This window comes from Arachis hypogaea, chromosome 16 (assembly GCF_003086295.3).
Source record: "Arachis hypogaea cultivar Tifrunner chromosome 16, arahy.Tifrunner.gnm2.J5K5, whole genome shotgun sequence".
NCBI classification, from domain to species: Eukaryota; Viridiplantae; Streptophyta; class Magnoliopsida; order Fabales; family Fabaceae; genus Arachis; species Arachis hypogaea.
In genome coordinates, this window is record NC_092051.1 from 126,444,546 (window position 1) to 126,462,857 (window position 18,312).

The 18,312-nt window shown below is 31.9% G+C and overlaps 1 pseudogene; it reads left to right on the top strand.

Annotated features, from left to right (window-relative positions):
* The first annotated feature begins 6,188 nt into the window (after positions 1–6,188).
* On the top strand, positions 6,189–11,139 carry LOC112757501 (flowering locus K homology domain-like; annotated as a pseudogene).
* The last annotated feature ends 7,173 nt before the right edge of the window (positions 11,140–18,312 follow it).

The following is an 18,312-nucleotide window of genomic DNA, read 5'->3' on the forward strand; positions in this document are numbered from 1 at the left end:
TTCTGGGCAATATGCTCTTCTGGGCAATATTTCTTATACCTTTCCAAAAAGAGTGAAGTTGAAATCCTATGACTAGAAAATAGAATTTTTGACTAGCTATGACAAGATGATTATTTTTTTTTTCTTTTTTTTTTGTTTTATATGTATGTGTGTGTAATTTGATTATGTAATTTGATTTTATTTAGACTGGTTGTAATTTGTATATCTAACTATCTGTACAAAGTGTATTTAAACATGTTACACACACACACACACACACACACACACACACACACACACACACACACACATATATATATATATATATATATATATATATATATTTGTAGGGAATTCACTTCGAAATGTCAAGTACCAACATGGATGTAGTGGCACAAGATGTGACTGCAGAAGAACAACAAGAAGAACCCCCGGTGGAAACAACCGCTAATTTTGTTCCAGATGAGTTCGCTTCGATTGAAAATAGCAATAAATCGAGCTTGAAGAATGTTTATTAGCAATACTTTAGTCGATTTCAAGAGGAAAAAGAGTGGAAGGCAAAATGCAACCATTGCAAATCTGTTCTTGGAGCCAATCCAAGAAATGGAACTACAAATTTGAAGAATCATGTGCTCCACTATTGTAAAAGGATCAAATTAGCAAACTCTAGGAAATCAACAATTACTGATTCATTGTCTAAATATGCAAGGAGTATTGCGGATGCTTTTTTATTTGATCCATCTTATACAAGAAGGTGTATTGCCAAGGCCATGTGTATGCTTGAGTACCCTTTATCTTTTGTGGAACATGTTGGAATAAAGGAAGTATATGCATCAATGCAACCAACCTTTAAGGTGCCTAGCCAAAACACAATCAAGAAGGACATTTTTAAAATGTATGAGTTAGAGAAGCTTAACATGACTAAGCTAATGGATGGAAACGATAGTCGAGTAGCAGTTACAATCGACATGTGGACTTCCAACCAAGAAAAAGGATACATAGTTGTCACGGCACACTACATTGATAGTTCATGAATTTTGCAAATGCGCGTATTAAGGTAATCTTCTAAATTATACTTCTAGTAATTGATATGACTTTTAATATTTTTTTACTTGAAATTAATTTATCTTTTAGATAATATTTGAAATATTTTTTTGAATGATTTTCAGTTTTACTTATGTTCCTGCTCCTCATACGAGTGAAGTGCTCTAGAATGCATTAATGAAAGTTTTGTTAGAGTGGAACATAGATAGAAAATTGTCAACTATCACGTTAGATAATTGCTTTGCTAATGATGCTATGGTTGATGAGTTGTTGGGGTGCTTAGATTCAAAATATTTGTTGTTGGGGGTTCCATGTTGCACATACATTGTTGTGCTCATATCTTGAACCTAATTGTGAAAGATGGTCTAAATTTGGTTAAGAAAAGTGTGAAAAAAATTCGTGGTAGTGTGGTGTATTGGACTTCAACTCCTAAAGGACATGAAACCTTTGTGAGTTGGTGTAGTAAGTCAAATGTTCAATTTACAAAAAAATTAGCTCTTGATTGTCCAACTAGATGGAACTCCACTTATGTGATGTTAGAGACTGCATGATTGTATCGAAATATGTTTCTTCGATTAAGACTGAAGGATCCTAATTACAAAAGTTTGCCAAGCAATGAGGAGTAGGACCTTGCTAAAGAAATTTGTGGTAAATTAAAGTTGTTTTATGATGTGACACAATTATTTTCTGGTACTCAAGTTCCCACAGCCAGCATTTATTTTAACAGAGTATGTGATATAAATGTTTGCCTTAAAAAAGTAGTCTGCTTCTCCAAATCCACTAATTTGTAATATGGCATGTAGTGTGAGGGTAAAATTTATTGGGAAGAAATTCTGGCATGATGGGTGTTGCTGTCATTCTAGATCCTAGGTATAAGCTTGCTAGACTTGAGTATAAATTCTCAATGTTATGTCAAAATCAAGATGAGTGCTCAAGTAAGATTGAGAGGATCAAACATATATGCTATGACTTGCTTCATGAGTACCAACAGAATCTGTCTAATTCAAGTAATGCATTTGAAGATTCTACACAAGAGCTACAGATGAATGTAGAGCAAGATGATGATACTGCTTACCAGTTGTATATTAGACAAAAGAAGAGAGAAAATGGTTCATTTGTTAAGACTGAATTTGATCATTACATAGAGAAAGATGTTCATCTTTGAGTGCTAACTTTGATATTTTAGCTTGGAGGAAAGTGAATGGGGCTAAATTTCCAACACTTCAAAGAATTGCAAGAGATATATTTGCTATCCCTATGTCTACTGTTGCTTCTGAGTCTTCTTTTAACACAAGTGGTCGAGTAATTGCTCCTCATCATGGTAGTCTTCATGAAGATACTGTGGAAGCTCTTATGTGTAATCAAAACTGATTGTGGGCAGCATATCGTCAAAGAGGTTATTTATGATTTAACTTTTCTATTTGTTTATGGTAATGTTAAATTTATATATAGATTGATTAATAAATAAATTTATTTTCTTTGATTTTTAGGTAGAAAACCTGATTATCAAACTGCAAATGATCATGGTGATAATGATACTGTATCTGAAATCATAGACTAGTAATGGTATTGTTGCAACAAATGAAATGCTCATGGAGACATGAAATTAAATAATTTTATTTATGTTTATGTTATTTACTTAGACAAAGACTTTTATGTGTAATTAAATATTTGATGATTATATTATGTGTGAGATACTTGTGTTATTTGTGGGATAATTTGTGTTGTTTGAATGTTTGAATTGAATTTTTTTAATTTCTATACTTGTTAGATTACATAATAATAATGTTTCTTTTTGTCAACCCGCGGATAGGGTCGAATACCCGCGGGTAGAGTGCGGGTAGGATTAAGGTTGGGTATTTCTCAACTCGCGGGTAGGGTAGAGTTGAGTGTTGGTTAGTTAAAAACTCAACTCGTGGGTAAGATTAAGGTTAGGTCAAACCCTATCCTATCCTACCCATTGCCACCCTTATCCATGACCCTTAATGTCAGCAATACTAGTAGAGTTTGCCTCCTTAATAGCTCTATCCCTTGCTCTTTTCAAAATATCAGGATAGTGGTCATGCATTGTCTTATTCCAAATAGTTCTTGCCATAGCCTTATCATAATTTGATGCAAATTCATGTTTTTCCTAAATTTAAAGAGTGAAAGACTTAGCAACTACTCAATCTAATTATTTGTAAAAATCGCATTAAAGCAACATTATAATCACTAACCAGAAAAATTTTAAACAACTCATTCTTCATGTTTGAACAATCCTGCCATCTTGGCGCTGGAGAAGGCATCCTACTTAACAAATCTTTCGTGATGTCATGAGTTACCGTATGATATGCAAATCTCCTCTTACATTAAAAAAATACATAATTATGAAAAATAGTTTAACACACAACAACATAGATCATCAAAGTAATAATAAATTCTAGGCTTAGCTATACTATTCATAACTTTAAAATAATTCATGAAAATAACATAGATCAAAAGAATATAAAGCTCCCAAGAGTGCAAGACTAAAGAAGCAACCATTGTCATCTTCATACAAGCAATCCCAACAAGAATTTCATATGCCTAACAACAAATAGAATTGGTCATATGGCAGATTTAATCTCCTTTTTACTCGAAATTTTTTATCTAATCTCCTTCTAAACACACTTTAAATTATTGCTAGTTTAAATTTTAATGAACTAAAATGGAGCTAAATTAAATTTTATTCTCCCATATATATATATATATATATATATATATATATATATATATATGTAAATAACAGTTGAGATCAAACTTTCTCTCCACAATTTTTTTTCCAAAAATCAGTAATTATTAATTGTAAATCATTGTGTTCTTATCAAAATAGCTTTATCCTAAATAAAATGAGGCCTAAAGTCTATTGATCTTACAAATGCGAACCAATCATACAAATACATACAATTAGTAGAATAATACACTATTATAATTTAATTTTCATATATTATTATATTTCTTTTAAAAAATACAGCATATGCATTACTAACAAGAATAATGAATGACATAATGTATACCAAAATCTAAAAATGCATGGCATAGCAGATTTGGGTTATAAATGAAAAATCAAAGAGTCTTAACATTTTGCTCTATGCACAAACATCAAAACATGCTCAAAATTTGATTTAGTATCCATCCGGAAAAAATCAAATCCATGAATTCTACCTTTGTGATAATTTCAACATGATAAGGTGTGGAATAAATATATATAAAAGTCACATCGTAATCAGGAGTAAATCTAGTAATAAACTAATTAATTAAAGGCCATGCACTTAGTGATACCTTTCTTTTTTTTTTTAAATTTTAAGTAGAAAGCATGTGGATATAGCAAAGTTAAAATAATATTGTTATAACCACTTATGGGTTAATGCCTTTCTCTACGGTTATTACTAGTTTTCTGTTACTCCTAATTTCAGTATGCATAGTTGATTGTCCAACATTATGTAGCTCATTATCTTCTGCGTCTAAAACAGATGCGTCAGACGAATTAACACCTAAAATGAATAAGAGACAATTTTAAATTAGATGTGTAGTCACTCGTAAATATGTAAACACTTAGTAGTTGAAGTAATTCATCCCACCTAATTGTGGTGACGGTTGTGATAAAGATTGTGGGGATGGTTGTGATGCTGATCCAACATTCAATTGTGTAAGATGAGGTTCATCATTATTATCGCTCTGTTAACCTAAACATAAAAAAACACAAAAAAAAAAGATAAGATAAAACCACTTCCTAGTCTAATATTAAATAAATCACAATGAAGACATATAACTCAAATGTATAGTACAACTAGATACCTAACTCGTATACCGATGGTTGAGAAGAATCAATATCAATAGTTTGCTCACCTAAAGTCAATAAAATAGGCATACATCATATTTTCTAAATCAAGAGTTGATAATGGTAAAATAAATTCAATGGCAAATGTATACCTGGCATACGCAAGAAAAACTGAGATTGATCGATACGAGTGTTTCGTATTATTCGTCCACCTCTACTTTTTGGTGCCATGAATATCTGTCAAATAAAAAATAAATAAATAAAAGTGTTATTAAAATATTTAAAATACAACCAATTAAAATATTTAGAAGTGATAGTTACCAATAAAAAAGAAGAATAAAATATTATTGCAAAATTTAGATCACAAAATTTGAATTAGCATATTTTCAGAATTATAAACATGTTGTATTAATTGCCTATTTTTTGGCCTTAATAAAATAATTTATCTGTTCGAGTTATTACCTACATTTGTTCACATGACACTTGTGATTCCCGTTCTGCTTTTAAGCCAATTACCTCATTAGAATTTGGCATTCATCTTTTAAATAATAAACATGATTTCTGGCACCTAATACTATATGTATTGACACAGTCCTCATTGAAACCTAAATGAATGTATGTCTAAACACATATATTTTTTTTACTAAAAAAAATAGCTTTATTAGGAAATGAAAGTTAAGAAAAATACTTGCACGCCATATAATAAGTATGTACCAAAATAACGAATTGAAAATTAAATTGTAACAATATACACTACTAATTAATTTGTGATATGCAGATTTTTTTAATCATTGATGCCTAATTGTAGCATAATTAACAAGAACAGAAGAATATTTCTAGCAACAATAATACAGATTATTGATTTTTTAAGGAAAAATTCACAGAGAATTGTAACATAAATATAAATACATGTTTATAATCTTCTAATTTAAATAGTGGAAGAATTCATAAAAAATTGTATATTTTCTTGAAAAAGGAACAACTCAATACACCAAGCTTGCAAGGATTTGAACCATTTATTTGGTTAGAAAGTAGCATGTTTAATATTGGAAAAAAAAAAATCTTAAACCATGTCTTAGATACAAATGCATAAAGAGTTGCAAGTCACTAATTAGCTAAGGCAACCAAACATTATTCAAAGCATTATTAATCAGCTAAGGCAAGAAGCACTACACCAAATTAGTCATATAGCTACACTAAATTTGTGACCCTAATTCTAAGGGTCTCCATTAGTTAACATTGTGACACTTATAATATAATTTTTTTGACCGTCAGTAATGAAATTTATATCTCTCTTCACTTTTCCTTTTACTTTTCATTTCTTCCAAAACCTTGTTTGCTTCCGTTTGAGATGAGATGAGATGAGATGAGAAACAGAGAAAGTAACACCATTACCTTCACCGTCGTAGTTCACATTCGCCGTTCACCGTCGCAGTGTGTTTGCCGTTCACCGTCGCTGCGTCGCAGTTCGCATTCGCTGTTCACTGTTGCGGTTTGCGCTTGCCTTTCACTGTTCGTCGTCTCCCGCGTCGTCCTTTCTCTTTCCCTCTTTTATGTGTGCGAATTGTACCCTAATTCCCCATTTGGCAACTTTTTTCTTCTCTTCCAACCCCACTGAACACTGATAGTGAGTATTTAATTGTTCTTCTACTATATTTTTCCTTACAATTTCTTTGTTGTTGCTGCAATTTACTGTTATGATTATATCCTTATGTTCATACTTGCGATTGTTTCTTTGAATTCTCTTATATCATTTTAATTTTACCTGCACTCAACATGTTCGATGAAATGCTTCAACCAGATTTCTTTGAATGCTCTATTTGTTATTTCTTCTCTTGATTCCTTTGATGTTTTTGTGCCTTGATGGCATCATGAACTGGTTGATGTTCTTCTTGAATTATGTAGGTGATGGTGATAGCTGAAGCCGGAAATGAGCGAGCTGAGTTTGCAGTTGACGGGTTTCTAAGCACAGTTGATAGGTTGCAAGCTGAACAACATAAACAGGTACTTTATTGATGGTTTTATATTTTATTGTAGGGTTATGCACATGTTGTTTTGTATCCTTATTATGCATGTATTCAATATTGGTCCGTTTGTGTGTAATTATGCTGAACGCTGATAAAGCATGTCAGCCTGAACTAAATCTTTTTCATATACATATCTTTCGTGGCATTCAGTTAATAAGGTTATGAATTCTCACAGTGAATAATACAAAATATTTTGCTAAATTAGGCTCTGTTTTCACCAAAGTTGCCTTTCTTCATGATCAAGGCTTAAAGTTAAAAGCCATTGTCATCTTAGGTACTTTTCATCGGATCCCTTCAAAATACTAATGATGGGATGGAAGGCACTAATAGAATTATAGTCTTTAAGTTCCTGATAAAATGGAATTCTGTAAAACAAGACTTGCTAATATTGTGAAGAGTCCGAAAAAATTAGGTTCCAAGGATCCAAGGTATGTTCTCATAATATCTTGTATTATCTTGTGAGTTATTGATTTCAAGAAACAAATTCATCAACAATCTTCAATCTCTTGCTTCAAATTTTGAGCCATGCATTATTTTTAATAAATAGCCTTCAGTTGAACTCATGGTGTTGAAGCATTAATCTTGATTAGCTAGTACCAATAGCTATTTAGACTTCAATAATATGCTTAAATAGACATAAATTTAATTCCTAAATACATATACGATTTTAACCCTGACTTTAAAGAGTTCTTTTTTGCAGAAAATTTAAGTCCTATAACCTGGTCCATGCAAAATTCAATAGAATGAACAATTTAGCCACTAAGAGAATTTAACTCTTTCTTTTGTTTTTCATTCTTTGTTTAAAAGAACTATTAATGAAAAAAAATTAATTTTATTGGCTAATTTTTAAATAAATATTTATTTTAGAATCAAATCCAAATATATGTAGAATAGAAAAAGTATTCCTAAAGGTGTTGTCTATGTTATGATTGATGAGTGTAAAGTCCACTAAATTAAGCAAATTAAAGTCTTGAATGAAGGTGTCTGAATTTGAAGTTTACAGCAAGAGACACTCGTTACTAATCTATGGTCAAGTGAAGTCAACACTCAACAGTTGCACACCTTATTATCAATTCCCAATTTATTTGTTTGCTTAACATGATCGAGACATGATTTCTACATTTGATACAGTCTTGCTAGATAAATTGTTTCAATTGTAGATATCCCTCCTCCTCTACCTTTGCCAACTTAGCTCTAAAAGTTATTTCTTCACTTTTCTACTGGAGAAGACTACTCTTATGTACAGTTAAGTTTTTCTTTTGCAATCTCACAGTTTTCCAAATTAATTATAATAAAATGAACTGCCAAGTGAGCCGAAATAATGCACATTAGGGCAGAACAACTTGAAAGGTAGCTCAGACTTTATTTTCAATTATTGTTCTAGTTAATAGTGATGATAGATATCTATCACTGCTTCTGTAAGTTATATATCAAGATTGCAACAGTGAATTATTATTGTAAGGTTCTTGGAGCATGCTTTTCTTTTCTTGCTCTTCTTAACTAATGAATTTCCAACATGGTTTAATTTCATCTTCATTAGCTTTTGCCCTCAATTTTCAAGCAATTGAGAAAGTACAGCTTAACTATGTTGAAATCACCCAAACTGAAAGAGTGACAAGTAATCAAGTATATGCTTGAAATGTGTCTTGTTTTCTGCTATGTATCTATGTATGTTAATTGATGCTTAAGATAGATATATAAAAGTGTGAAATGGTAGTAGTAGTAGCTTTGTTTTCGAGCCCCGAGGAAAGTTTAGCTTATTTCACGTGGACAAGAAAGTTACTGAAGCCATCAACAGTATCCTAACATATATATATTCATCAGATGTGAAATTCTTTCTTTTCTACTACTAGCTATATAGCTAATAGCTTTCTTTTCTAATCAATTGAGAAGCAATGTAGGTTGGCCAATTAATATATTTACAAGGATTGAAAGGGAAGGCCATAAATCAATACAGAAACCTTTTTTGTGGAGGCTCGTGGCAAGGGCTTTGTCAAAAAGGATCTTAATAGCCAAAGGAACTTGTTTCGAGATATTTTAGAATTTTTTCAGATATTTAAATTTCACTTTATTTATTAGTTAATATTACTATGATAACCAAAATCATTCATCATCTTGTAAATCTAGTATTTAAGTGTTGATCTTACTTTGTTAGAGGTATTTTTCAACGAGGAAGAACCACTGAAGCTGAAGCAAAATTTGAGAAGCTCTTGAGAAGAATAAATGTGAAATCTGAAAAGGTTGACCTGTCAAAGAGGTATTATTATTTGGTCTTCATTAATTATTACTATTTAGTGGAGTGGAAGCCGGAGACTAAGTTAAACTTTAAATCTATTCAATATAACCAAAAAACTTGTAACGTTAAATTGTTCTAAGGACTTGCTACAAAATTGTATTCAAAGGAGTTGATTAAAAATGATCAAAGTATAAATTGATCAAAGTATCGTTAAGCCTTTATTATTGATTTGCTTCATAGAGCTCAGAACTAGTTATCTGCTGTTGGTGCTTGGAAAAACAGTAAGAAAGAAACTCTAGTTCTCTGTCAAAAGTTGAACTACTGGACAAAGAGGTGAGATCTCTAATACATGTTTGCTTCAAACCATTGTATTATTCTAGTTCTCTTTTCTTTCCCAAGTTTTTAACTATTGAAGTCACAAGTTTTCAACAAGATCATTCTGTTCAACAAGATAATCTGACTCGGCAGACACATTAGGTGCTGGGCCCTCAATTATCACTAGGCTTCTAGTTGCAGATACTCAAGCAGGAAGTCTGATTGGGAAGCAGGGTTCCACCATAAAATCCATTCAAGATGGCTCTGGTTGCATTATACGTGTTCTTGGATCAGGTTTGTTCCCGTCTATTTTCAATTATATTAGGATACCTTGCTTCCCATCTATTTTCTATTATATTAGGATACCTTGCTTATATTTGGAAACCAGTACACTTTACTTTTTCAGAATTATTTATCAAGTGGTCTTTTAGTTGATTTTATATGGCATATTCTCCCAATTTACATTGATCCCCCCCTTTTTTTTCCCTTTCCCTGCTGCATTAGTGATCAGACTGCTGTAATATAGTTGTTTAGAGAGTTCATTAATTTCTTGTTAGAAATGGCAATTATATGTTACCTTCACTTGATGAAAAAATATGCAAGAACTATTTATGATATTTAATCTTAAAAGGTTTTGGTTACTGAGTTTTAATTTTCTTGAATAATGTACTATTTAAAACAGAAAACCTGCCTATGTTTGCTTTGAGATACGATAGTGTTGTTGAAGTACAAGGTGAACCTACCAGAGTTCATAAGGCAGTTGAAATTATTACAGTTCATTTGCGTAAGTTCTTGGTTGACCGCGGCATAGTTGGATTATTTGAAACAAAGGCAAGTCCTTTTACCTCCCCCTCATTTTCTTTCCATGAAGCTAAAAGGTGCGAATGCAAAGACCAAAAGGTAGCTATGAAGTTTCTTTTACAATTTTACAATGTCTTGGACCTTTTCTAAATGTATATTGTTTGTGATACAACAATTTTATATGTTGTTTCGAAGTTACACATGCACCAACCATCTTTGCTAACAATTCTGTTGTCTTTTTTTTCACTGTCAGATGCAAATGCCAAATGTTTGAGTCAACTACAATGCACCCCCACGCCAACCTTGGGTTCCTCCTCCTCAAGGGTTTCCAGCTCCTGGTGGCGGTGGCCTACTTTTGCACCCCCTAGTAAGCAATATATGCCACCATTAATTCCCTATGATAATTATTACCCAACAGCCGACCTGCCTCCTATGGACAAACAATTCCATCAGGCTGCACTATCTGCATATGGCAGGGATCCTTTCGCTGGAATTCATCCACCAAGTGCACAACCACAACAATCTGATGCAACTAAGGTGTCTTCTTTTGCCTAAGTTGAGAATTTTTGTGGAGAGTGATATTCATTTGATGACTCATCGTATCTTGATTTTATGTAATTTCGTTTCTATTGCATAGGTTACGCAGCACATGCAAATTCCTCTATCATATGCAGATGCTATTATTGGAGCATCAGGTGCAAATATCAGTTACATTCGTCGTGCTAGTGGAGCAAGTGTTACGGTTAGGAGAGAAGGGGTGTGCCAGGCTTGATGACTGTTGAAATAAGTGGGACTACATCAGAGATACAGGCAGCCCAACATTGTTGTTATTTTTGTAAAACTTGTGGGATTGGATTTTTGATTTGTTGAAATATAATGTTATTTTTGGAGAATTCAACTTTTGATAATAGAAATCTTTGATGTTTGAGAGATTATAACAGTTTAAAACAGTCACTAAATACAGGAAAAAACTGTCGCAGGAATAAGTAACTTAGTAACGGTTTTAAATCGAAAAGCTGTCACTAAAAATATTGTGACAGTTTAAATAGTCATTAAATATGCTTAAAACTGTCATAAGAACTAGTAACTTAGTGACTAAAACTGTCATAAGAACTAGTAACTTAGTGACGGTTTCAAATCGTTGCCGAATATTGTGACGGTTTAAAATAGTCATAAAATATAAGAAAAAACTGTCACAGGATTTAGTAATTTAACGACAGTTTTAAAACGTTGCAAAATACAGTATAAAAAGCATCTTTACAAGTGTTACAACTTAGTGACGGTTTTATATTTTAAAAACCGTCACAAACAATTTAGCGACACTCCTTACCAACAGTGGTCCAAAACCGTCACTATGTCAGCTGGCGACCCTCAAATCTGTGACGCTTTTTTAACCGTCGCAAAACCATTTAGTGACAGTTTTAACTGTCACCAAGCATTAAAAAAAATCGTCGCCAAAATGCTGTTTTGTTGTAGTGAAGGTAGTCTTGCATGTGATGTGAATTTAGGTTGTGTTTGGTTAATGGGTGGAAGAAAATAAGACATAGACACAAATAGCCATATTCATAATAATATACAATTTTTTTGGTTGGTTCGGTAAATAATACACAACACAATACACAAATCACAATTATATTAAAATGTTAATATTATTCTTCTCTTTCTATCATCAACACTATATCACAGTAACATTGCATCCACTGCCCCCACTTCAATTTGTTACTTTTCTTTTGAGATTGGCGCAGTTACTACCAATATTTTCAACAACTTAAATATAGAAGCAACAAACTTAGATATAGATTATTATAAAAAATAAAAATAAACAATAAAATTCATAGCAGCAGCAAAATCTAATTCAACAAAAATGCGATAATTTAAGAAAACTTTAGATGCAAGTACCATCACAATTATATTAAATTAACGACAAGAACAAGCATGGGAAGAGATTAAGATAACTTGCGATTTGTGGAAAGAAGCAGCGGACCCCCTTCAGCGGTGTCATGGATCGGACCTCCTTCAGCAGCGCCGTTGATTGGACCTCCTTCAGCGGATCTCATTCTTTAAACAAACAGCACCAAAAGTATAGCAATCCTTCCTTCTCGACGACCAGCAATCCTTGTTTTTCTTTCTTTTTCTAAGGTGGCTAAATGAAAGAAGGGGAGATAGTGGGGTTTTTAATTTTTTATTTGAAGTATCGCAAACTGCAAAGGGAGATGCGCACGTTTTTTGTTTTTGGCTTTTAGCACTTTTTTTAAATTAGGTATAGTATATATAATTTTTAAAATTTTTGTGTTCCTATTTTTAAAGTTGAAATTTATATTTTTTTTAAAGAATAATTTAATTTTTAATAAAATTTAAAACAGAAAACCACAAGCAACTTTGCAACCTAACAATTTAGCAAGTTAAAACAACACTAGCCCAACAATTTAGCAAATTATCAACTTAACTAGTTCAAGAACAGAAAACCACCAGGGCTGGAACAACAAGAACTGAAAAAGCAACTCACTAATTAAAACAAAAACCAATTAAAATAATAACTGAAAAGTTAATACAATAAGGAAGAAGGAAAACAAAACATCTTAGTTTTCACATGTTCTGAAAATCAACAGAGGATGGAAAGGGAGTTGAAGCTTTCATACTCGATGGAAATAGCTGAACGGAGGGATGCACAGCGGCGGATGAGAGGCTGAACAACGGCAAAAATGGCGGCTGAGTGGAGGCTCGAACACGCGATGGAACGGAGGCGCTGAGGTAGCGCGCACCGCGATAGAGCAGACGCAACGACGGTGGTGGCTAGGCAGATTGAAGAACGGCGACGAGATGGGGGTTGCATCTTCTTGTCCGCTGCATTTGAAGCAAACAACATTCTGGTCTTCTAGAGTTTTGACCTTTTGAGAGTGAGGTCACCGAGCTAAGGGTAAGGAAAATTTGGGTGTTTTGGTTTTTCTTTCTTTCTTTTTTAAAATTGCTAAAACGACACCGTGTAACATTTTTTTTAAATCATCAGCCGAGATCCGGTTCGGTCAACCAGTTGTTTTCGGCTAGGTTTTTTTTTTGAAATATAGATGAATATAATTTAAATTCAATCCAACAAAAATAAACCTATCGTGTTATTACTTGCATGGTTAACTATGTTTATATATTTGATCTTTGAAAAATATAACTTATAAAGTTTTTAAATTAAAGAATTAACAATTTAAAATTTTAAATACATCCAAGAATATGCAAAATAATACAAATAAACATATACTAGTATTATTATATATTCCGGATACATTGGTCCCAATACTAAATTGAATCCAATTATAAATTCAGAATCCAAATTAAATTGAAGTCAGAATTACATCAACGTTCAACAAATTAAATAAATAATTTGTCTTGTGGTTGTTGCACTTTGTGATTGTTCCTGTTCTATCTTCAATATACAACAAAAATAAATTACCATTCAACAAAATTAACTCAGACAAATTAACTCATCAAAAAATTTTACACCAATAATTTAATTCAATCATTATTTCCTTGTTCTTTCTTAGAGAAATGGCATTGTTTGAGCATACACCCAAACTGGAATTTTTGAAGAAAAAAATGGTCGGTTATGAGGTTTCACTGATTACTTATTGGTTCAACTGGTTCTCAGACCGATTTTTTTTATGACAGTCTTTCTGTCTTAACCGAACTGACTAAGTGATCAGTTTCCAATTAATCCTATCAAATCGGCTGATTTGGTTCGATTTTCAAAATATTGTATATAACATTTAGGGTAGTGTATACTAAATTGGTTCCCTACATTTGGGTCTAATTCTGTTTTGGTCCCTAAGGTTTAAAGTGTCTTATTTAAATCCAACAAAGTTTGATTTACAAAAATACTAACAAGAGATTCAACTTATTTTTTAATTTTTTTTAATTATTTCTGTCAAATTTTTATAATTATATTTTTTATTATTATGTTTTTTACTAACTTTTTTGAATAAAAAAATAAGAATAAATATTACTTTTTAGAATTTATTCTAATTTATTATCGAATAAAATATAAGAACATTAATTTTTGTGTCTTTGTCTTTTGTGTCTTCTTATTACCTAAGTGTTGAAATCTAAATTTTGCCTTCTGCATGCAACAATCTATTGGCTAATAGTAAACGTGGAACTCCGATTCGCGACGAATTAATCCTTGACCTGCATGTGAGGTGAAGGGAAACTTTGAGAAATCAAAAACGATAAAGGTATGTATATAATTAATGGACGACAACTTTAAAATGTTGTTTGGCTTTTTATTCTAATAATGGTTTTACTTTAATCTGTAACAGTCCAGACCACCCACTAGCACGATATTGTCCGCTTTGGCACACAAGGCCTCACAGTTTTGCCTTTGACGATAGGGATGATAGCCGAAGCCCCCCACACTCACTCGTCAAAACGCGTCATGCTAGGGAGAGGTATCCACACCCTTATAAGGCATGCTTCGTTCCCCTCCCCAACCGATGTGGGACCTTACAATCCACCCCCCTAAGGGAGTCCAGCGCCCTCGCTAGCACATCGAGAGCATCTGTAACAGCCCAGACCACCCGCTAGCACGATATTGTCCGCTTTGGCACACAAGGCCTCACGGTTTTGCCTTTGACGATAGGGATGATAGCCGAAACCCCCACACTCACTCGTCAAAACGCGTCATGCTAGGGAGAGGTATCCACACCCTTATAAGGCATGCTTCGTTCCCCTCTCTAACCGATGTGGGACCTTACATAATCCAAATTAAATTATATTCCATTTTTCAAAAGCAATAACTAATTTATTGAAAAATCTATATAAAAATAAAATCATGTATAATGAATTTATAAGTATAATATATTTAGTTCAATAAGAATACTTTAGGATAAAAGACTTATATAAACCAAACTAATACCAATATTACATAAATCACCGAAATCAAATAATGTTAAATGAATGTCTCAAATCATACTTCTATATAAATCGAATTAAATTAATTCGAATTATACAATATAGTAGTAAATCAAAACGCATGGATTCGAATTATATGAGAACATTGTTTGAAGTATAAATCGAATTGGTTAAATTCGAATTATAAACTACAGTACTAAATCGAATCAATGTGATTCGAATTAGTATGAACAATATAAATCAAATCAGTTTGATTCGATTTACTACTTGTAACAGATTATTGACATTTACTACTTTTAAGTTAATGTTTATATTAACTTTAAAATATAAATGCCAATAAAGAAGTTTGGATTCAAATAAAATATAAAAAAAATCCAAACGAATAAGAATTGAAATCCAACTTTTGTATTTTAGTTCAAATTTCAGAAAATATACATTTTTATAAACTTATGAATTTAAAACGGTACATTAAACAATTTCTAAAAATTATTAAAAAATATCATTTGACTTATTAGCATCTAAAAAATCATAACTGGGACTTTTGATATTGAAAAAGTTAATATAAAATATAGACCTCCAAGGTGGCATAGGAGTTAAGACTTGAATTTTTTTCAGAGTCAGATGTAACAGATAGTTATACATTATAAAATGACCAACTATATTTATACAATATGTAATTTGACCAACTATATTTATACTGTATTTTAATTATTTCTCAAATTACATATTGTATAAATATAGTTAGTCATTTTATAATTTACAACTATCTGTTACTTCTGACTCTGAAAAAAATTGAAGTTTTAACTCCTATGCCACCTTAGAGGGTTATACTTTATATTAACTTATTCAATATCAAATAACTAATAGTTAAAATTGTAATATATATATATATATATATATATAAAGAACATAATGAAAACTATATATATATATATAGTTTTCATTATGTTCTTTTTTTATATATATATTGAATTGACCAACCAAAATCTCTTGACTTTGAAATAGGGTATGACATTATGACTTATAAATCTTATATCCATTAATTTGTTACATTTATGACAACGAAACTTAATATACTTGGCTAGAGTCACATTGCAGTTAAAATTGCCATCCTAACCACAAAATGGAACAGAAACTTGATTGAATTCGACATCACAAACAAATATTGCTGAATAAATAAAAAATTAATGATACATTATTCATACAACGTATCAAATGCATGTGTGCAAACGTGCACAATCTAAATATAAGATAACCTCTAATTTGAGGGTTGGCTAAATTTTACCTATGCATTTCTAAATTGCTAAGGAGCACTACAAATTTTGTACATTGACCTCAATGAACATTTAAGTACATTACTGTACAATACAACTTCTTACAAAGATCATTCTAATCATAAACGCATTAGGAAAACGAAACTCTTGCAAAGTTATATCCTCAACAGCACAAAACCAACAATTCAAGTGAATATTTCCGAACTGAAGACGCGCACAAGTCCTAGGCATGCAACTATGATTTGCAAAGAAAATTTAGCAAGGGGTCTAAGAAAGCTCGTCCACCTTAAACTTGGTCCACGCTGCCTGTATTTTGGATCACAGCATCAAAATAAAAAGGTAACACATTTATCATACTGCAATAAACTCTTGCAAAGTTATATCCTCAACAGCACAAAACCAACAATTCAAGTGAATATTTCCAAACTGAAGACGCGCACAAGTCCGAGGCATACAACTATGATTCACAAAGAAAATTTAGCAAGGGGTCTAAGAAAGCTCGTCCACCTTAAACTTGGTCCACACTGCCTGTATTTTGGATCACAACATCAAAATAAAAAAGGTAACACATTTATCATACTGCAATAAAGAGTAGCCTGATGCACAAACATCCTGCGTAACACAGGATTTGGAGAAAGGCCACACCCAAATATCATAGTCTTGGTGTTTTTTTTCCTTAAAATATTATATGAGGAGGGTTAAAAGGGTATGAACTTGTACCTTGAGGATGTCAAAAACCTTCTCTGCAATATATTTGTGTTCAAGAGTAGCACCTTTCTGTTGGACTTTATCTGGGTGAATGCATAAAGTTGCTTTTCTGCCAACCTTTTTCACCAATGTGGAAGAGATCATATCTGTAATAGACATTGGCTCCCAACCACATTCTGGCCAAAGAACCTGAATATGAAATTCAGGGTAAATTTTGAGAAATGAAAAATTACAAGAAAGATCTGAGAAAGATCTGAACAATAAATTATAAAATTGACTGAATTGTTTCAGTAAAAGGAAACAAAATAATGAAAATATACACAATGAAGATGCATCATTTTCCTATACAATAAAGCTAATAAATATGCTGTAGCATTTGAAATGGAGTAATATATAAAATAAACAATTAAGAAACAAAATCTTAAAATAAGTGAAATTTTTATAGAACTAAAAAACTTCTAAAACAATACATAAGCTGACGGGATGAAATAGTAGTATGCTTCATTTATAACTAATATAAATAATTCAGTTGCAAAGATAATTTAGCACAACCATAGTGAACAATAATATTCTAGACAGGATCTGGTTGTTCTTGCTTATACTTTCATGCTATAGCTATTCTGAAGCGGGTAATAATTGACTACCCAATTAAAAACAAAACCAAACAATTTGTTGTGTCCATTTCCTTTACACTTTCCATTAGAGTAGTAACAAAAGAGAATAGTGTATTAGCAATGCAAAACTAATGTCAAAAGAGCATACATCTAGGAATAATGATAGCAATGCCCGCATATTGGTTTCTTTTCTTGTAGCCCATCTCTTTATCTGAACATCCGTATAATCGGCGATTTTCTGCCACATTAAAATCAAATCACACCCAAAGAAAGTATGAGAAAAATAAGGTAAAAACCATGAAGACATCATTTGTGTTCTAAGTTCAAAGTACAACAAGTATATGAAATATCACATAACAGGTCTCTATATGGATCATTAAACTAAAATATCTGACTATCAAATCAATTTAGGACACCTAAGGGGCGAATTTAGATATGTTTTCAAAAGCTTACCTTTAAGAAAAAACTAAAAATTGATTTTCTAAATTATGTCTTGTGTCATTTGATTGGTTTACTCTTGCAGTGGACCTCATTTATTTTTGTTGATCTTTGCAGCTAAGTTTCGTTTAGTGTCACCAGTATTGATATTGTCCTTTTTGGTAGCATTATTCTGCATCTT